The sequence below is a fragment of the Anabrus simplex genome, chromosome 2 (genome assembly GCF_040414725.1).
Source record: "Anabrus simplex isolate iqAnaSimp1 chromosome 2, ASM4041472v1, whole genome shotgun sequence".
Taxonomy (NCBI): Eukaryota; Metazoa; Arthropoda; class Insecta; order Orthoptera; family Tettigoniidae; genus Anabrus; species Anabrus simplex.
The window spans coordinates 1,168,673,244-1,168,694,640 of NC_090266.1; the positions used below are offsets into that span (position 1 = coordinate 1,168,673,244).

The 21,397-nt window shown below is 40.8% G+C and overlaps 1 protein-coding gene and 1 pseudogene across 7 annotated transcripts in view; one reads left to right on the plus strand and one right to left on the minus strand.

Moving 5' to 3' along the window:
• Window positions 1-21,397, plus strand: part of LOC136863383 (solute carrier family 2, facilitated glucose transporter member 5) — a 437,285-nt gene that overhangs the window by 293,615 nt on the left and 122,273 nt on the right. The window lies entirely within an intron of this gene.
• Window positions 8,947-9,065, minus strand: LOC136864985 (5S ribosomal RNA; annotated as a pseudogene).

A 21,397-nucleotide genomic window follows, 5' to 3' on the forward strand; every position in this document is an offset into this window, starting at 1 on the left:
CTTGTCCTAATTCCTCCAACTGACAAATCTACTCACATCATTCGCTCATTTACGTGCCTAACAGAAACTATGTTGCGTGCACTGGTATTCCTGATAAAGAGCCCTGCCCTAGACTCTGCCCTTCCCTTTCTAACACCCGTCAAGTAAACTTTATAATCTATCTCTTCCTCATTATCTCCCCTTACCCGAATATCACTTACTTCTAGCACATCCAGATGCATCCTCTTTGCTGACTCAGCCAATTCTACTTTCTTTCTTTCTTCCATAAGCCCAATTAATATTGATAGCTCCCCATCGAAATCCATTTCGTTCGCCAAGTTGTTTCCAAGGAGTCCCTCGCCTGTCAGATGGGAGTGGGACTCCGTTACTCCCGTAGGTCCGAGGCTTACTTAAAATGTTCTGATCTCGGTATATTCATGAAGCAGGATGCTACCCTACTTGCACATAGTCCAAGTGAGGATCTCTCCTCTAACGGGTTATGGACCACCGGTGAATTGTATAGTCCTAGCCACCTGAGCACACGGAGGGCCACGACTCAGAATATGTCCGAGATGCCCACTCCCATTCCATAGCAACTGGTATCCCGACTCGCAGGACCACTTACTAGGCCACTCAGTCGTTGCCCATGGTTCACGAACTATGACGTGACTACAGCAACCCACACCATGAACCATAATAATAATAATAATAATAATAATAATAATAATAATAATAATAATAATAATAATAATAATAATAATAATGTCCGTCTTTGTGGTGTAGTGGTTAGTGTGATTAGCTGGCAGCCCCGGAGGTCCGGGTTCGATTCCCGGCTCTACCACGAAATTTGAAAAGTGGTATGAAGTCTGGAACTATATCCACTCAGCTTCGGGAGGTCAACTGAGTGGAGAGGGGTTCGATTCCCACCTCAGCCATCCTCGAAGTGGTTTTGTTTGGTTTCCCACTTCTCCTCCAGGCAGATGGCAGGATGGTACCTACCTTAAGGCCAAAGCCGCTTCCTTCCCTCTTCCTTGTCTATCCCTTCCAATATTCCCATTGCCCCCACCTCACAAGACCCGTTTTCAGCATAGGAGGTGTGGCAGCTGGGCGAGGTACTGGTCCTCCTTCCCAGTTTTATCCCCCAACCCAAAGTCTCACGCTCCAGAACACTGCCTGTGAGGGGGTAGAGGTGGGATCCCTCGCCGAGTCAGAGGGTAAAACCAACCCTGGAGCGAAAACGGATTAAGAAAGAAAGAAAGGAAGGAAGGAAGGAAGGAAGGAAGGAAGGAAGGAAGGAAGGTTACATTGCGCATTCCTATCTACGAAATGTCACTGTAAAATTTGTCACAATTGGAACATAATTGCTTTTACTTAAATGAAGTGAAAAATCTGCGGTAAATCAAGAAATACCGTCGTTGTTAGAGAAAAATGAAATGTCGTATGGCTTTTAGTACCGGGATATCCCAGGATGGGTTCGGCTCGCCAAGGTGCAGGTCTTTCTATTTGAGGACCGTGGGTGACCTGCGCGTCGTGATGAGGATAAAATGATGATGAAGACAGCGCATACACCCAGCCCCTGTGCCGTGGGAATTAACCAATTAAGGTTAAAATCCCCGAACCTGCCGGGAATCGAACCCGGGACCCTCTGAACCGAAGGCCAGTACGCTGACCGTTCAGCCAACGAATCGTTAGAGTTGTTAGAGAAATATGAATACATACTTAAGGCCTGTATACAGGACTCCTTTATGTCGTATTTCGCTGCTGGTGCCGTCTTTTGTTAATTTGTTGAGGTCCAGGGCTAGCACCGAGAAATGGGTGTGCTATGTCTGTGGACCCTCATTATCTTTGTCCATATGACTAGAGCGGCCAGTTGAAACGGCAAAATGGAGGTCAGTAGCATTCACGATAAGAAAAATAGCATGATCCCTGGACCAATAAATCACTAGTCCACAGAATTCTTCTCATGTACTTTGGCCATAGCTTTTTGTCGCCTATTAAATCTTGCATATCGCGATACACGTCAGGAAATCATGTCATTGACACCTGAAGCAGTAAAACGAAAGCAAAGAACTTCAGTGAACACAGACATCACACACGAAATTGTTTAAAGTGTAAGACAAACAAAAGACATACGTGTGTTACTGTGAGCGTAGTACCAAAAGTACTAGTAAAGTAGTAAAGTAGGTATACATAATATTCACCAAAAATAATATATTTCTTAATTTACCGCAGTATTTAGACTTCAATTGTGTAAAAGCAATGATTATGTTCCATTTGTGACAAATTTTACAGTGGCATTTCGTAGATAGTTATGCGCGACGTAACCAGAAAGAAAGAAAATAATAATGTTGCTGGCATTACATCCCACTAACTCGGTTTTCGGAGACGCCGATGTGCCGGAATTGTGTTCCGCAGGAGTTCTTTTAGGTGCCAGTAAATCTACAGACACTAGACTGACGTATATGAGCACCCTCAAATACCACCGGTCTGCGTCAGGATCGAACCTGCCAAGTTGGGGTCAGAAGGCCAGCGCCTCAACCGTCTGGGACACTCAGCCAGGCAAACTAGAAAAAGAAAATGTATACAGGATATATCAAACCTCAACGGTAAAACTTCAGGAATGGATTCCTCATATAGCCTACAGAATGTAACTATATGGTAGATCAAACTTTCAGGACATTTCCGTCGCACGTAGAAGAAAATATATTATATGGACATGGGTCCGGAAATGTTTTATTTTCTACAACTCTGTCGGGCTCCATGGCTAAATGGTTAGCGTGTTGGCCTTTAGTTACAGGGGTCCCAGGTTTGATTCCCTGCATGGCCGGGAAATGTAAACAAAAAATGCTTAATTCCGCTGGCACGGGGGCTGGGTGTATGTGTCTTCTTCATCATTCCATCCTCATCACGGCGCGCAGGTCGCCTACAGGAGTCAGTTCAAAAGACTTGCACCTGGCAAGCCGAACATGTCCTCGGACACTCCCGGCACTTAAAGCCATACACCATTTCATTTCTACAACTCTATATAACAGATAGGGGCTGCCTGGCCGAAGTGGTGAAGGACGCACTCGGAAGGACGTGGGTTCTATTCCCCGTCGGGAAGTCAAATTATTTAGGAAACGAGGTTTCCACCTCCGGAGATCCACATGGCCCTGAGGTTCACTCAGCCTGCATCAAAAATGAGTACCAGGTTAATTCCCGGGGGCAAAGGCAAAGCTTAATCACTCTACCTCTCCAAGTGTCGAGGTTACGGAGAGTGGAACCTTTTACCTTCCACACGTACCAGGCCCTTCATCGCTTGTAAGGAGAAGACTGCTTTGCTACATAGTAGATGTTGTCATGGGAAAACCACAGGAACAGGACGTGCGTACTAGAAGACCACATGGGACTCCTTCGTGTGTGAAATGTGCAAGTCGCCCTCCATTAGCATTGATACATGCATCAAACCGCAATCAACGCGTCCGGGAACATTGCTTGGCGACCACGCTCTCGTGACTTAAGGGGAGGAGGTACACCCTATCTTTACAATGTTAAATTTGCCAAATCCATATTCCTAATTCTCAAAAACTATTGCATATAAATCGATAAAAATTTGCACAATGAAAGAATGAATCCTTGGGCATACACTGACAAGCTTTTACAAATATTCACCTACAACTACATTTCAAAAATATTTTTTCTTAGAAGTCAATTAAAACAAAAAATAAAAAAAAAATATTTTGCATTACCATAACTTTAAAATATCTAAGACAGAAGTATTAAAACTTGTCAGTATATTTGCAAACCCAATAAGATGATCTGGTTCAAGCTTCACGTTATTAACACTTGTGTTTATAGAGAAAAAGGAACACAAAGTTAAAAAAAAAGTACTTTGAGACAAATTGAAACAAAAGTGAAGGATTTCTCAGTGTATTCCTGGCCTGTATTCTGGATCATCTGGATTAATTTCTGCAAATTTATACACAGCAGATGAAAGCAGTTGTAGGCTAATTATGGAACTACCACTCCTTACAAAATTGCCGTCACTTATTTTACTAGGCACAGAAAGATTTTTCCTTGAAATACAAGGATTTACAGCAGGAATTACTGTCACACTGTTACTTGGTGCTGAAACTGCTTAACCTACGCTATCAATCCCTGGTACATCATTATCAATACTATTTTCACTTTCACGACCGTCCTGCCGATTACTGACAATTTCCCATGCACGTCTTTTTCTTCCAAAAGTTTCTTAAATACCGGTACTCTAGTAGACCGAGGCATTCTGAATAAATGTTTTATTCTCTACCAAACCAACGAGAACAAACTTGTGCTTTCGGTAAACAATACCAAACAAGCGACAAGAGTGTGCCACGACGTTGTACTGCTAAAAAGTGAAGTTGCCGGGCTGAGTGGCTCAGACGGTTGAGGCGCTGGTCTTCTGACCCCAACGTGGCAGGTTCGATCCTGGCTCAGTCCGGTGGTATTTGAAGGTGCTTAAATACGTCAGCCTCGTGTCGGTAGATTTACTGGCACGTACAAACTCCCGCGGGACTAAATTCCGGCACCTCGGCATCTCCGAAGACCGAAAAAGTATTTAGTGAGATGTAAAGCAAATAACATTATTATTAAAAAGTGAAATTTGAAATTAGGGAGTCTATTTTTTTTTCAAATTTGCACACGTAGCCAAAAAAGTGGGCATGACCTCAGGTGTCAAATTGACATTTAAATGCGATATGGGCCGTTAGAAACGACTTTCATTTGTATAACAACTAAAATCTTACTAAACACCCTTCAAATAAATATAATTCCTAAAAAAACAAAAAAATGATTGTTGTTTAAAGGGGCCTAACTGCTAGGTCATCGGCGCCTAATGGTACGAAGTGAACGAAATGAAAATGAAAATTGCAAAATGACTGACTAGAATCTAAAACGAATGGTAATGAACAAAGATCGTGAAATAAAAACAATCAGTGGATCCAGTTCACAGAGCCTGAATTACTGGGATAATGCATATTATCTACAGCAGTCCAAAATCCAGGTCACTGGCCCATCATAATCGTACTAATGTCCGACTCGTTGGCTGAACGGTCAGCGTACTGGCCTTCGGTTCAGAGGGTCCCGGGTTCGATTCCCGGCCGGGTCGGGGATTTTAACATTAATTGGTTAATTCCAATGGCACGGGGGCTGGGTGTATGTGTTGTCTTCATAATTTCACCCTCATCAAAACGCGCAGGTCCCTTACGGGCGTCAAATAGGAAGACCTGCACCTGGCGAGCCGAACCCGTCCTGGGATATCCCGGCACTAAAAGCCATACGACATTTCATTTCATCGTACTAATCACTGGTAAAGCAGAACCATGGTGGTGTTCTTATAGTAGTACTAATCACAGGCAATGTAGACCCAGGGTATGTCACACACAATGACACCCATCACAGGTGACACAAACCCAAGGTGTTCGCACATAAGGGCACTACTCACAAGCAACGCAGACCTATGGTGCTCCTCACATAGGGCGCCGGTATTCCCGTGGTGTTCCTCACTTGGCGGAACTAATCACAGGCCATGTACAGTACACTCATGGCGCCGCTCACATAGTGGTACTAATCATAGGCAATCTAGACCCACGGTGTATCACACATTATGGCAACGCCCACAGGCAACACAGACCTATGGTTTTACTCGCATAGTACCGGGCGAGTTGGTCGTGCGGTTAGGGGCGCGCAGCTGTGAGCTTGCATCCGGGAGATAGTGAGTTCGAATCCCACTATCGGCAGCCCTGAAGATGGTTTTCCGTGGTTTCCCATTTTCACACCAGGCAAATGCTGGGGCTGTACCTTAATTAAGGCCACGGCCGCCTCCTAATTCCTAGGCCTTTCCTATCCCATCGTCGCCATAAGACCTATCTCTGTCGGTGCGACGTAAAGCAAATAGCAATTAAAAAAGTACATAGTGGTACTAATCGCGGGCGCCAGCCAAATCCGTGGTGTTTCTCACACAGTGGCACTAATCACGGGCAACGTAGACCAAGGGTGTTTCTCATAAAGTGGTACCGGGTACTACGCATAGGTAACGCAGGCCTATTCTGAACACAGTGGAACTGACCGGTGGAATACACACGATGACGCTTATCACAAGTGTTCCTCGCATAATGGTAATGCTCCTATGTAACTTATACCCATGGTTTTCCTCGCAAGGTGGTACTAGTCGCAAGTAACGTCGACCCATGGTGTTCCGAACTTAATGGCAGTAATCACAAGTAGTCTCATGGTTCTAATGTCATCATCCCATTTAGTCCCTCTTACGACAGGCAGGGGATACCGTGGGTCTACTTTTTGTCTGCGTCCCCCACCTACAGGGGCCACAAAAATGCATTTTTAATCCTTACTGGTGTACCACCTCCCCTTAAACACCCTGGACTTTTATCTTTGGAGCACATAAAGTCTGCCGTGTATTTGACTACTGTTGATGATGAACCAACTCTCCGCGCGTATATTGTGTTAGTCTGTCAGACAGTACGCTCTACACAATGCTTTTTTGATTCTGCTCTCCCTCAGTGTTAAGGCGAGAGCAGGCCTGTAATCAGGAAAGAACATTTCCTCTGATACGTGAACAGAGAGTCCCAGCGGGCGTTACACACGTATTCAGTGTTGGGAATGACTGATTGCACTAGCGTTACTAAAGGTCAGATAGCTCTGTAATCATGTATTTCTGAACTCACATTGTCATACCCTTTTTCTTTCCTTCTCTGCATATGAGTAATCCATTCCTGAATTTGTGCCACTGAGTTTTGATGCACCCTCTATTTTAATTAATTACTGCGGGATTTAGCTGATTCAGCATTGGCAAATTCGAACTTCCCTATATTCCCCTTGAAGTACTACCCTCATGTTAAAAAAAAACAGATCACCTTGAAAGACTAGATATAGGAAGTTCATATTCACAGGACATGTGCACTAGTATGTTCTGAAAAAATGTGTAGCATTTGAACCATGTCGGTCCTCAGGTTCAAGGTCCACATCGACATCTCGGCGCACTACCACCGACTGGTTAAATGTGCCTGTGGCTCTCGTTGTCGCTATAACCCGCGCGTGACTTGAGCAGATGTGCAGGATGCCTCGCAGACGTATGCCAGAAACGTGCCGTTAAATGAGTGAGTTTGAAAGAGGGCGCATTATTGGAATGAGAGAACGTGATGCATTCATCCAGGAAATTGCTGCTCGTGTGGGACGAAGTGTGTCGACAGTGCAACAAGTGTGTACAGAATGGTTCAAAGATGGCCGTAGGACATGACGGGATGGGTGTGGTTGCACCACCAAGACCACCCCCCGAGAAGATCGACACTGCACCCGAATGGCATTGCAGGACAGACCTGCGTCCTCCTCGGCTCTGGCGCAACAGTGGAACAGCGTAACACATCGTACACTATCAGGAGTGACAGTCCGTCGCCGTTTATTGTGGTCTGGGTTACCGGCGCGTCGTCCACTTCTCCGTCTACCTTTGACTAACGTTCATAAACATGCTAGACTACAATAGTGTATCGAACGACGTCACTGGGGACAGAAATGGCCGCAGATAGTGTTTTCGGACGTATCCAGGTTCTGTTTGTTTGAAAATGATGGCCGCATTTTGGTTCGCCTCAGACAGGGGGAGAGGCATCCATTGACTGCATTCGCACAAGACACACAGCGCCAACTCAAGGCCTTATGGTGTGGAGTGCTACTGGGTACAACCACAAATTATAATCGGTGCGTGTCCAGGACACTGTGACCAGTTTGACCTACATGAATGACATCCTGCGACCCGTAGCCATAACCTTTCTGTACGACACCCCAGATGCCATATTTCAGCAGAACAATGCGTGACCACGTGCCTTCTTGTTGTCACAGGATGTCACACTGTTGGCCTGGCCCACCCAATTACCGGACTTGTCGCCAATCGAAAATGTTTGGGATATGGTCAAACGACGGGTGCGGCGCTGTGACCCAATGCCAACCATCAAAGATGAACTGTGGAACCAGGTGAATGCAGCATGGATGGCTACACACCAGGACGCCATTCGCGCCTTATACGCGCCGATGCTACCACGCATGGAACAAGTTATCAGTGCCCATGGAGGACCCAGCGCCTACTAGGCAACAGGACACATGCTGAACCTAGGTGACTGAAATGCTAATCGTTTCTGCGGAACATACTAATGAACATGTCCTGTGAATATGAACTTCCTATCTCTAGTCTTTCAAGGTGTTCTGTTTTTATTAACATGAGTGTATTTAATCTGGACCATAATGCCCATTATTGCGTTCGTATTGACTTCATTACAGTTAATAGACAGCTGGATAATCCGCCTATTCAATACTATGTATTAAAATTTGATTTACTTTTCACACTTTAAAATGTTTCGAGAAATATGTTGATTCTCTTACTCAGCTAAATAGGTTACATAGGATATATAACATTAAGACCTAATGAAACAGCCCCCCCCCCCACTAAGAATGTCATATTGCATATGTCACAGTTTGTTTTCTTAGTGAGGGCCCTAGGCGGATTATCCATATCTCTATTTACTATACTTTTTACAAGGTGAATCCGAACTCCGACAAACTTTCGAAGGTTGTTCGGGGTACCTTCTGAGTATATTGGTATAAGGGACCCGTGGTCTCCACTGGTTCGTTACAGAGTAATAATGCAATTACGATTTATTACCCCAATCATCCTTGTAATATATATATATATAATATATTATTATTATTATTATTATTATTATTGCATTTTTTTTAAAATATTCCTCCCCTATGAACCATGTGACCTTGCCGCGGTGGGGAGGCTTTCGCGTCCCAAGGAATAAGCAGATAGCTGAACCGTAGGTGCAACCATATCGGAGGGGAATCTGTTGAGGGACCAGACTATCGAATGGTTCTTTTTTTTAAATGCTATTTGTTCGGGGCGTCGACCTATAAAGATCTTTTGCCCCTAAAAGGGAATTGACCCAACGGCACGTGGTGTTCTTAAGCGGTCATCCATCCAAGTACTGACCACGCTCAATGTTGCTTAACTGCGGTGATCGGACAAGAACCGGTGTATTCAATATGGTATGGCCGTTGGAAGATGCAAAGGCGGCAGTCAGGATGATCGATATGGCCTTTTAATATTTTAATATGGCTTAGCTATGTTGATACTGCTACACGGCTGAAGGCAACGGGAAACTACATTAACTAAATCCCAAGGACATTCAGCTCTCTCTGAATGAATGAATGAATGAATGAATGAATGAATGAATGAATGAATGAATTATGTACTGATGAAGGTTTCCTCCCGGGTAAAATATTCCGGAGGTAAAATAGTCCCTCATTCGGATCTCCGGGTGGAGACTTTACACGACGGGGCAATCAGGAAGATGAATGCTGACATTCTACGGGTCGGAGCGCGGAATGTTAAGAGTTTGAATCGTTGTGGCAGGTTAGCGAATCTTAAGAGGGAAATGGATAGACTAGAACTGACCGGGCGAGTTGCCCGTGCGCGTAGAGGCGCGCGGCTGTGAGCTTGCATCCGGGAGATAGTAGGTTCGAATCCCACTATCGGCAGCCCTGAAGATGGTTTTCCGTGGTTTCCCATTTTCACACCAGGAAAATGCTGGGGCTGTACCTTAATTAAGGCCACGGCCGCTTCCTTCCAACTCCTAGGCCTTTCCTATCCCATCGTCGCCATAAGACCTATCTGTGTCGGTGCGACGTAAAGCCCCTAGCAAAAAAAGACTAGAACTGACCGAGCCCGTTGGCCGTGCGGTTAGGGGCGCACAGTCCTGGGCTTGCATTCGGCAGCTAGTGGGTTCGAACCTCACTGTCGGCAACCCTGAAGATGGTGTTCCGTGGTTTCCCATTTTCACACCAGGCAAATGCTGGGGCCGTATCTTAATTAAGACCACGGCCGCTTTCTTCCCACTCCTAGCCATTTCTTAGCCCATCGTCTCCATAAGACCTATCTTCTGTGTCGGTACGACGTAAAGCAAATAGTAAAAAAAAAAAAAAAAAAAAAAAAAAACTAAAATTAGATGACGTTCGTATAAGTAAAGTATGTTGGCAGGAAGAGCAGGATTTTTGGTCAGGCAACTACAGAATTCTATACACAAAATCAAACATGGGGAATGCAGGAGTTGGTTTAATAATGAATAAGAAATTAGTGCGGCGGGTAAGCTACTACGACCAGCATAACGAACGAATCATTGTTATCACGGTAGACACCAAGCCAATGCCCTCCACAATAGTGCAGATCTACATACCCACTAGTTCAGCAGATGAAGAAATCGAAATAATATATGAAGAGATAGAAGATTTAACACAATATGTAAAAGGAGACGAGAATTTAATTGTGATGGGAGACTAGAATGCAGTGATAGGCTAAGGAGAGAGAAGGTAATGCCGTAGGACAACTCGGACTGGGACGAAGGAATGAAAGAGGAAGTCTGTTAGTTGAATTCTGCACTGATCATAATTTAGTCCTTGCTAATACTTGGTTCAAACAACACAAATGATGGCTGTACACGTGGACAAGACCCGGACACACAGGAAGGTGTCAAATAGAATTCATTATGATTCGACAACTAACAGTTGAAGAGCCTCCGTGGCTCAGACGGCAGCGCGTCGGCCTCTCACCGCTGGATATTGTGGTTCAGATCCCGGTCACTCCATGTGAGATTTGTGCTGGACAAAGCGGAGGCGCGACAGGTTTTTCTCCGGGTACTCCGGTTTTTCCCTGTCATCATTCATTCCAGCAACACTCTCCATTATCATTTCATAGCATTTATCAGTCATTAATAAATCACTTTGGGAGTGGCGACCCCATCGTACTAATAGCCTATATATGGTTCATTCATTACATCCCTGACCCGGTCAAAGACTGGAAAGCAGGTTGTAGGTTTTCATTTTCAACTAACAGTTTGATTGCAAGACGTTCCCAGGAGCAGACGTATCCAGTATTCGGGAGATAGTAGGTTCGAAACCCACTGTCGGCAGCCCTGAAAATGGTTTTCCGTGGTTTCACATTTTCACACCAGGCAAATGCTGGGGATGTACCTTAATTAAGGCCACGGCCGCTTCCTTCCCACTCCTAGCCCTTTCCTGTCCCATCGTCGCCGTAAGACCTATCTGTGTCGGTGCGACGTAAAACAACTAGCAAAAGGAGCAGACGTGGACTCGGACAACAAGGTAGTGGTCATGAAATGTCATCTGAAGTTGAAGAAAATGAAAAAAGTAAGAAATTCAAGAAGATGGGATCTAGATATGTTGTAAGAAAAGAGTGTGAGGGATTGTTTCAAGGAACATGTTAAACAAGAACTAAATGAAAAGGCTGAAGGAAACTCAATAAATGAAGATTAGACTGTCGTGAAGAATTATGAGATCAGTAGGGCTGCTGAAGAATAGTTAGGAAGAAAGGTAATATCAAGTAAGGATCAGTGGATAACTCTGGAGATTTAGACCTGATTGATGAACGCCGAAAATACAAAAATGCACGAAATGAGGAGGGCAGAAAAGAATACAAGCGATTAAAGAATGAGCTGTTGAGAAAGTGCAGGTCAGCTAAGAAAGAATGGCTGAAAGAGAAGTGCAAGGATATTGACGATTCTATGGTTGTAGGAAAGATAGATGTTGTATACAGAAAATTCAAGGAAACCTGTAGAGAAAGGAAAACTAGGTGTATGAATATTAAGAGCTAAGATGAAAAACCACTTCCAGGGAAAGAAGACAAGGCAGGAACATGACAGGAACTTATTAAACAATTGTATCGAGAGAAAAAAGTAGATGGTAAGGTTCTGGAACTAGACGAAATTGTTCATGCTGATGAAATGGGAGACCCAGTTTTGAGGTCAGAATTCGACAGAGCCTTGAGATACCTACATACACACAAGGCACCTGGAATAGATGACATACCCTCAGAATTACTGACCGCATTAGGACAGACCTGCTTGGCGAGGTTATTCCATTTATTAGTGTGTAAGATGTATGGTACAGGAGAAGTGCCATCCGATTTTGGACAGAATGTTGTTATACCTAAGGTGCTAAGGTGCTAAGAAGTGTGAAAACTACCGCACCATTGGTTTAGTATCTCATGCTTGCAAAATTTTAACACGTAGGCCTATTATTTGCAAAAGAATGGAAAGACAAGTTGAAGCTGAGTTGGAAGAAGACCAGTTTGGCTTGAGAAGAAGTGTAGGAACACTTGAAGCAATCCTATCTTTACGTCTGATCTTAGAGGATCGAATTAAGAAAGACAAGCCTACGTACATGGCATTCATAGATCTTGAAAAGTCATTCGGTAATGTTGATTGGATCAAGGTATTTGAGATTCTGAAGGTGATCGGTATCAGATACCGCGAAAGAAGAATGGTCTACAATGTGTACAAAAATCATTCTGCCGTGATAAGGATTGAAGGCTATGAAAAGGCAGCAGCAATCCAGAAAGAAGTGAGGTAAGGCTACAGTTTGTCCCCTCTCCTTTTCAACGTTTATATAGAACAGGCGATAAAGGAAATCGAAGAGGAATTTGGAAAAGGAATCACAATCCAAGGAGAGGAATGGTATTATTATTCTATCTGAGTCTGCAGAAGATCTGGAGAAATTGCTGAACGGAATGGACACAGTCTTGAAGGAGTAGGCTACAAGATGAAAATAAATTCATAACAAAGGTAACGGAGTGCAGTCGTACGAAGTCAGGTGATGCAGGAAATTTTAGATTAGGAAATGAAGTCTTAAAGGAATAGGATGAATATTGTTATTTGGGTATTAAATTAACAATGATGGCAGAAGTAAGGAGGATATACAGTGCAGGCTAGCCCAATCAAGGAAGGATTTTCTTAAGAAAAGAAATTTGCTCACTTTGAACATTGATATACAGTATGTAGGCCTACCTATTTTATTCGTACGGGCTGTTTGCGTTAGTACCTCAACGCACTGCCAGAAAATAATGAACTGAAAAGGATTTTATTCACTGAGCATATATTCAAAAAAGTCTTCAAAAAACATACATCTTCTATATATATAAAATAGCTTGTCCTGACTGACTGACTGACTGACTGACTGACTGATTCATCATCGCCGAGCCAAAACTACTGGACATAAAGAAATGAAATTTTGGGGATATATTCATATTAAGGTGTAGGTGCTCGCTAAGAGAGGATTTTTGGATATTCCGTCGCTAAAGGGGTGAAAAGGGGGGTGAAATTTTAAAATGAGTGTGTCTATATCTCAAAACTTTAAAAGTTTACAGGTGTGAAAATTGGTATTTAAAATCTTCTTTAAAAATAAGGAAACACGTATTTTTTTGTTTTCAGACAATCCCAGTAGGAGGGGTGAAAAGGGTGAAAAAGGGGTTGAATGCCTTTAATCAGGATACCGCTACTTATATCTCAGAAACTGAAGATATTACAGACCTGAAAATTGGTATTTGGGATCTACCTTAAAAATAAAGAAACAGGTATTTTTTCGTTTTTGGAAAATCCAATTAATGCGAGGGTGAAAGGGGGGGTGAATTCTTAAAATGAGTGCATCTATATCTCAAAAGTTTTAAAGTTTAGAGATGTAAAAATTGGTATTTAGAATCTTCATTAAAAATAAAGGAACACGTATTTTTTTGTTTTCGGAAAATCCCAATAGAAGGGGTGAAAAGGGGTGAAAAATGGGTTGAATGCCTGTAAAGAGAATACTTATATCTCAGAAACTGAAGATATTACAGACTTCAAAATTGGTACTTTTGATCGCTTTCAAAAATAAAGAAACACTTATTTTTTTGTTTTTGGAAAATCCAATTAATGCGAGGGTGAAAGAGGGGTGAATTTTTAAAATGAGTGCATCTATATCTCAAAAGTTTTAAAGTTTAGAGATGTAAAAATTGGTATTTAGAATCTTCAGTAAAAATAAAGGAACACGTATTTTTTGTTTTCGGAAAATCCCAATAGAAGGGGTGAAAAGGGGTGAAAAATGGGTTGAATGCCTTTAAAGAGAATACATATATCTCAGAAACTGAAGATATTACAGAACTGAAAATTTGTAAATGGGATCTCCTTTAAAAATAAAGAAACACGTATATTTTTGCTTTTGGAAAATTCAATTAATGGCGGTTAAACAGGAGTGGCAAATTTGGGTGAATTTTTTGAAAGACTATATCTACAGAATATCTGAGAAGCGTAAAATGTTACAGACGTAAAAAGTGGGTATTTGGAATCTCCTGTAAGTGTAAAGAAACATAGGTGATTTGTCTTTGGGAACTCCACTTAAGGGGAACTAAAAAGGGGTGAAATTTGAAAATGAGAATTTCTACAGTATATCTCAAAAAACTTAACATGTTACAGAAGTGAAAAATGGTAATTTTTTAATTCTATTAATAATAAAGAAACGTGTATTTTTAGTTTTCGGAAATACCACTTGGGTAGTGGTGGTGGTGGTGGTGGGGGGGTAAAGGTGACAGAAAATGGTGTTGAATTCTTTTAATTAGGCTACTGATATCTCAAAAATGAAGATGTTACTCACGTGAAATTTGATTTTTGGAATCTGCTTTAAAAGTAAACAAACACGTATTCTCGGAAAATCCAAAGAAGGGGGTTTGGGGGGTTAAAGGATTGAAAAAATGAATTGACTTAATTGTATGAGAATACATACATCTAATAAAAACTAAAGTTGTTACAGACGTGAAAATTGGTATTTTGATCTCCTTTAAAAACAAAGAAAAGCGCGTTTTGGGGGAGAAACAATCTTGGGGGTGGGGCGGGAGTGAAAAGGAGTTGAATTCCTTTCATGAGGAGACACAAATCAAAAACTTAAGAGGTTAGAGTGGTGATAATTGGTATTTAGAAGATCCTTTACTATTAAAGGAACAAGTATTTTTTTGCCTTAATATCACTTTGTGACCGGGGGGTGGGGGGAGTGTGAAAGGAAGTTAAAAAAGTGAATTTTTTTTTGCTAGGGGCTTTACGTCGCACCGACACAGATAGGTCTTATGGCGACGATGGGATAGGAAAGGCCTAGGAGTTGGAAGGAAGCGGCCGTGGCCTTAATTAAGGTACAGCCCCAGCATTTGCCTGGTGTGAAAATGGGAAACCACGGAAAACCATTTTCAGGGCTGCCGATAGTGGGATTCGAACCTACTATCTCCCGGATGCAAGCTCACAGCCGCGCGCCTCTACGCGCACGGCCAACTCGCCCGGTGAATTATTTTTAAGGGGATACTTATATCTCAAAACTGAAGGTAATAAACGTGAACATTGGTATTTGGAATCTCCTTTAAACATAAAGAAACACGCCTTCTTTTAATTTTTTGTGGGGTGGGGTGTAAAAGGAGGTGAGACCAATTAATTTTACTGTTCATAATGTACTTATAAGGAGCCTCCGTTGCTCAGGCGGCAGCGCGCCGGCTTCTCACAGCTGGCTTCCGTGTTTCAAATCCTGGTCACTCCATGTGACATTCGTGCTGGACAAAATGGAGGCGGGACAGGTTTTTCTCCGGATACTCCGGTTTTCCCTGTCATCATTCATTCCAGCAACACTGTCCAATATTTTATTTCATTTGTCACTCATCGATCATTGCCCCAGAGGGGAGATTCGGCAGCCGGCACAATTCCTATTGTCACCGCTAGATGGGGCTTTATTCATTCCATCCCTGATCCTGTCGAATGATAGGAAACAGGCTGTAGACTTTCGATGTACTTATTCTGATCATAAACCGATCATTTTTAATCTTTCCTGGGTTCTTTTTCAACAGCCATCTTTTCCTTCGGAGAACGTTCTTAGATTACAGTAGATTCTCCTGGCATATAAATAAAAATTTAAACACACTTGAAATAAACGATAGGAATGAGATTGGCCGTCAAATTGTTCACCTCTATAATAAGGTCAATAATACACGGAGGTATGTCATTCGTATCGCCAGAAATCCCGCACACTTGCCTACGCGCGACAATGGTGCTGGTCACATTGTCAACAATGACAATGGCAGCAGATGTAATATACCGCCAAGTAGCGGTCTTGCATCTTGCTGTGGGGTCCAGAACATCTAATAATAATAATAATAATAATAATAATAATAATAATAATAATAATAATAATAATAATAATAATAATAATAATAATAATAATGTTCTGGACCGTCGTCAAATGTGCGGACCGCGCTGGAAACGGGTCCTGCACGGGTAATGACTAAAAATACTGTCCGGCCGCGGGTTCAGTACCGTCAAGGCACCCAAGACGACACCACGCCGGATCTTCTGATGAATTTGTTCCATATTAAAAATGCTTATAGGAAAAGATGGCAAAGATTTAGGAACCCAACTAACTGTGTGGAATACCTGGACCTAGCTCTGGAAGTACGAAATCGATTGCTGGAAAGAAAGATTGAAAAATGGGAGGAAATTTGCCGTAATCTATTAGAAAACGAGTCAGATCGCGAATTTTGGCGGCTTCTCGCAGAAACGATTCAGATCGCGAATTTCGGCTGATTATATATCTAAAACAACATTCAATTATAAATTTCAGTATAATACCGTAGCGAAGCACGGGTATCTTGCTAGTCTACTATATCTGATTGCATCCATGTTTGCAAAACATACAGCTTCTAATAAAGAAAAGCGCGCTCATAATCGTGTATCTTTCCTATTCGTACAAGCAAATTGAACACTTGAAGTAAACACAAAATTAAGGGTCCCTGAAACATGTTAGTATCCACTAGATCAGGGATGGCGAACCTTTTCCAACTAGTGTGCCATTTTAAGTCTGGTTTATTACTATCATCTGTTGACTGTGCCACTTGTTATTTTCTATTAGGGGATGTCTACAACCTAGAACCCCCCCCCCCCGGGACTTCCTTTATAAATTCCCGATTATGTTTCATAATATGTCATTTATTTATTCATTTACAGATTCATTTATTTATTTATCTATATATATAAAATAGCTTGTCCTGACTGACTGACTGACTGACTGACTGATTCATCATCGCCGAGCCAAAACTACTGGACATAAAGAAATGAAATTTTGGGGATATATTCATATTAAGATGTAGGTGCTCGCTAAGAGAGGATTTTTGGATATTCCGTCGCTAAGGGGGTGAAAAGGGGGTTGAAATTTTAAAAAGAGTGTATCTATATCTCAAAACTTTAAAGGTTTACAGATGTAAAAATTGGTATTTAGAATCTTCTTTTAAAATACGGATACACGTATTTTTTTGTTTTCTGAAAACCCCAATAGGAGGGGTGAAAAAGGGTGAAAATGGGGAAAAATGGGTACTTACCGGGATACCGGTACTTATATCTCAGAAACTGAAGATATTACAGACATGAAAATTGGTACTTTTGATCTCTTTTAAAAATAAAGAAACACGTATTTTTTTGTTTTTGGAAAATCCAATTAATGGGAGGGTGAAAAGGGGGTGAATTTTTAAAATGAGTGAATCTATATCTCCAAACTTTTAAAGTTTGCAGATGTAAAAACTGGTATTTAGCGTCTTCATTAAAAATAAAGAAACACGTATTTTTTTGGTTTTCGGAAAATCGCAATAGGAAGGGTGGAAAAGGGTGAATAATGGGTTGAATGCCTTTAACGAGGCTACTTATATTTTAGAACCTGAAGATATTACAGACCTGAAAATTGGTATTTGGGATCTACTTTAAAAGTAAAGAAACGCGTATTTTTTGTTTTCGGAAAATCCCAACAGGAAGGGTGGAAAAGGGTGAATAATGGGTTGAATGCCTTTAACGAGGCTACTTATATTTCAGAACCTGAAGATATTACAGACCAGAAAATTGGTATTTGGGATCTACTTTAAAAGTAAAGAAACGCGTATTTTTTCGTTTTTGGAAAATCCAAATATTGGGGGGTGAAAAGGGGGGTGATTTTTTTAAAATAAGTGTGTCTACATCTTAAAACTTTAAAATTTACAGATGTAAAAATTGGTAGTTAGAATCTCCTCTAAAAATAAAGGAACACGTATTTTTTTTGTTTCCTGTAAATCCCAATGTGAGGGGTGTAAAAGGGTGAAAAATGGGTTGCATGCCCTTAATGAGGATACATATATGTCCGAAACGAAAGATATTACAGAATTGAAAATTTCTATATGGGATCTCCTTTAAAAATAAAGAAACACGTATTTTTTAGTTTTTGGAAAATCCAATTAATGGCGGTTAAACAGGAGTGACAAATTGGGGTGAATTTTTTGAAAGACTATCTCTACAGAATATCTCGGAAACGTAAAATGTTACAGACGTAGAAAGTGGGTGTTTAGAATCTCCTGTAAATGTAAAGAAACATAGGTGATTTGTTTTTGGAAACTCCACTTAAGGGGAACTCAAAAGGGGTGAATTTTTAAAATGAGAATTTTTACAGTACATCTAAAAAAACTTAACATGTTACAGAAGTGAAAAATGGTATTTTTTATCTCTATTAAACATAAAGAAACGTGTATTTTTAGTTTTCAGAAATGTCACTTGGGTGGAAGGGGGGGGGGGGGGGTAAAAGTGACTGAAAATGGTGTTGAAGTCTTTTAATTAGGCTACTGATATATCAAAAATGAAGATGTTACAGACGTGAAATTTGATATTTTCAATCTGCTTTAAAAGTAAAGAAACACGTATTCTCTTAAAATCCTATGAAGCGGGGGGGGGGGGAGGGTGAAAGAATTGAAAAATTAATTGGCTTAATTGTATGAGAATACATACATCTAATAAAAACTTAAGTTGTTACAGACGTGAAAATTCGCATTTGGATCTCCTTTAAAAAACAAAGAAAAACGGGGTTTTGGGCGGGAAACCATCTTGGAGGGCGGGAGTGTAAAGGAGTTGAATTCCTTTCATGAGGACACATGAATCAAAAACTGAAGAAGTTAGAGTCGTAATAATTGGTATTTAGAAGATCCTTTACTATTAAAGAAACAAGTATTTTTTGCGGGAAAGTTCACTTAGGGGGGGGGGGGTTAGTGTGAAATGAAGTGAAAAAAGTAAATTACTTTTATGGGGATACTTATATCTCAAAACTGAAGGTAATAGACGTGAACATTGGTGTTTGGAATCTCCCTTAAACATAAAGAAACAAGCCTTCTTTTAATTTTTTTTGGGGGGGGGGGGTGTTGGCGGTAAATAAACTTAACGGCGGTGGGGTGTAGAAGGAGGTGAAACCAATTGATTTTACTGTTATTAATGTACTTATAAGGATCCTCCGTTGCTCAGGCGGCAACGCGCCGGCCTCTCACAGCTGGGTTCCGTGGTTCAAATTCCGGTCACTCCATGTGACATTCGTGCTGGACAAAACGGAGGCGGGACAGGTTTATCTCCGGATACTCCGGTTTTCCCTGTTATCAGCCATTCCAGCAACACATAATAGTAGTAATAGTAATAATAATAATAATAATAATAATAATAATAATAATAATAATGTTCCTGACCGTCGTCAAATGTGCGGACCGCGCTGGTAACGGCTCCCGGACGGGTAATGACTAAGAATGCAGTCCGGCCGCGGGTTCATTGCGGCCAAGGCACCCAATATGACACCACGCCGGATCTCCTGAAGGATTTTATCCATATTAAAAATGATTAAAGGAAAAGATGGCAAAGATTTACAGACCCAACTGACCAGGAGGAATACCTGAGCCTAGCCCGGGAAGTACGAAATCGATTGCTGGAAAGGAATATTGAAAAATGGGAGGAAACGTGCTGTAAAATAATAGAAAACGAGTCAGATCGGGAATTTTGGTGGATTCTCGCAGAAAACGAGTCAGATCGCGAATTTTGGCGGATTATATATCTGAAACAATAAGCATTCAATTATTAATTTCAGTATAATACCGTAGCGAAGCACGGGTATCTTGCTAGTCTATCTATATATATATAAAATAACTTGTCCTGACTGACTGACTGATTCATCATCGCCGAGCCAAAACTACTGGACATAAAGAAATGAAATTTTGGGGATATATTCACATTAAGATGTAGGTGCTCGCTAAGAGAGGATTTTTTGATATTCCGTCGCTAAGGGGGTGAAAAGGGGGTTGAAATTTTAAAAAGAGTGTATCTATATCTCAAAACTTTAAAAGTTTACAGATGTAAAAATTGGTATTTAGAATCTTCTTTCAAAATAAGGATACACGTATTTTTTTTGTTTTCTGAAAATCCCAATAGGAGGGGTGAAAAAGGGTGAAAATGGGGAAAAATGGGTTGAATGCCTTTAATCAGGATACCGGTACCTATATCTCCGAAACTGAAGATATTACAGACCTGAAAATTGGTACTTTTGATCTCTTTTAAAAATAAAGAAACACGTAATTTTTTGTTTTTGGAAAATCCAATTAATGGGAGGGTGAAAAGGGGGTGAATTTTTAAAATGAGTGAATCTATATCTCCAAACTTTTAAAGTTTGCAAATGTAAAAATTGGTATTTAGAACCTTCATTAAAAATAAAGGAACACGTATTTTTTGTTTTCGGAAAATCGCAATAGGAGGAGTGAAAAGGGGCTAAAAAGTGGTTGAATGCCTTTAATGAGGCTACTTATATATCAGAAACTGAAGATATTACAGACCTGAAAATTGGTGTTTGGGATCTCCGTTAAAAATAAAGAAACACGTATTTTTTTGTTTCTGGAAAATCCAATTTATGGGGGGTTGAAAAGGGAGTAATATTTTAAAATTAGTGTATCTATCTCAAAAGTTTTAAAGGTTATATATGTGAAAATTGGTATTTAGAATCTCCTTTAAAAATAAATAAACACACGTATTTTTTCCTTTTTGGAAAATCCAAATATTGGGGGGTAAAAAGGGGGGAGGGTAATTTTTTAAAATGAGTGTGCATACATCTTAAAACTTTAAAATTTACATATGTAAAAGTTAGAATCTCCTCTAAAAATAAAGGAAAACGTATTTTTTTTCCTGTAAATCCCAATAGGAGGGGTGTAAAAGGGTGAAAAACGGGTTGAATGCCTTTAATGAGGATACATATATCTCAGAAACGAAAGATATTACAGAACTGATAATTTGTATATGGGATCTCCTTTAAAAATAAAGAAACACGTATTTTTTAGTTTTGGAAAATCCAATTAATGGCGGTTAAACAGGAGTGACAAATTGGGTGAATTTTTGAAAGACTATATCTACAGAATATCTTGGAAACGTAAAATGTTACAGACGTAAAAAGTGGGTGTTTGTAATCTCCTGTAAATCTAAAGAAACATAGGTGATTTGTGTTTGGAAACTCCACTTAAGGGGAACTCAAAAGGGGTGAAATTTTAAAATGAGAATTTTTACAGTTTATCTCAAAGAACTTAACATGTTACAGAAGTGAAAAATGGTATTTTTTATCTCTATTAAACATAAAGAAACGTGTATTTTTAGCTTTCGGAAATACCACTTGGGTGGAGGGGGGGGGGGGTAAAAGTGACTGAAAATGGTGTTGAATTATTTTAATTAGGCTA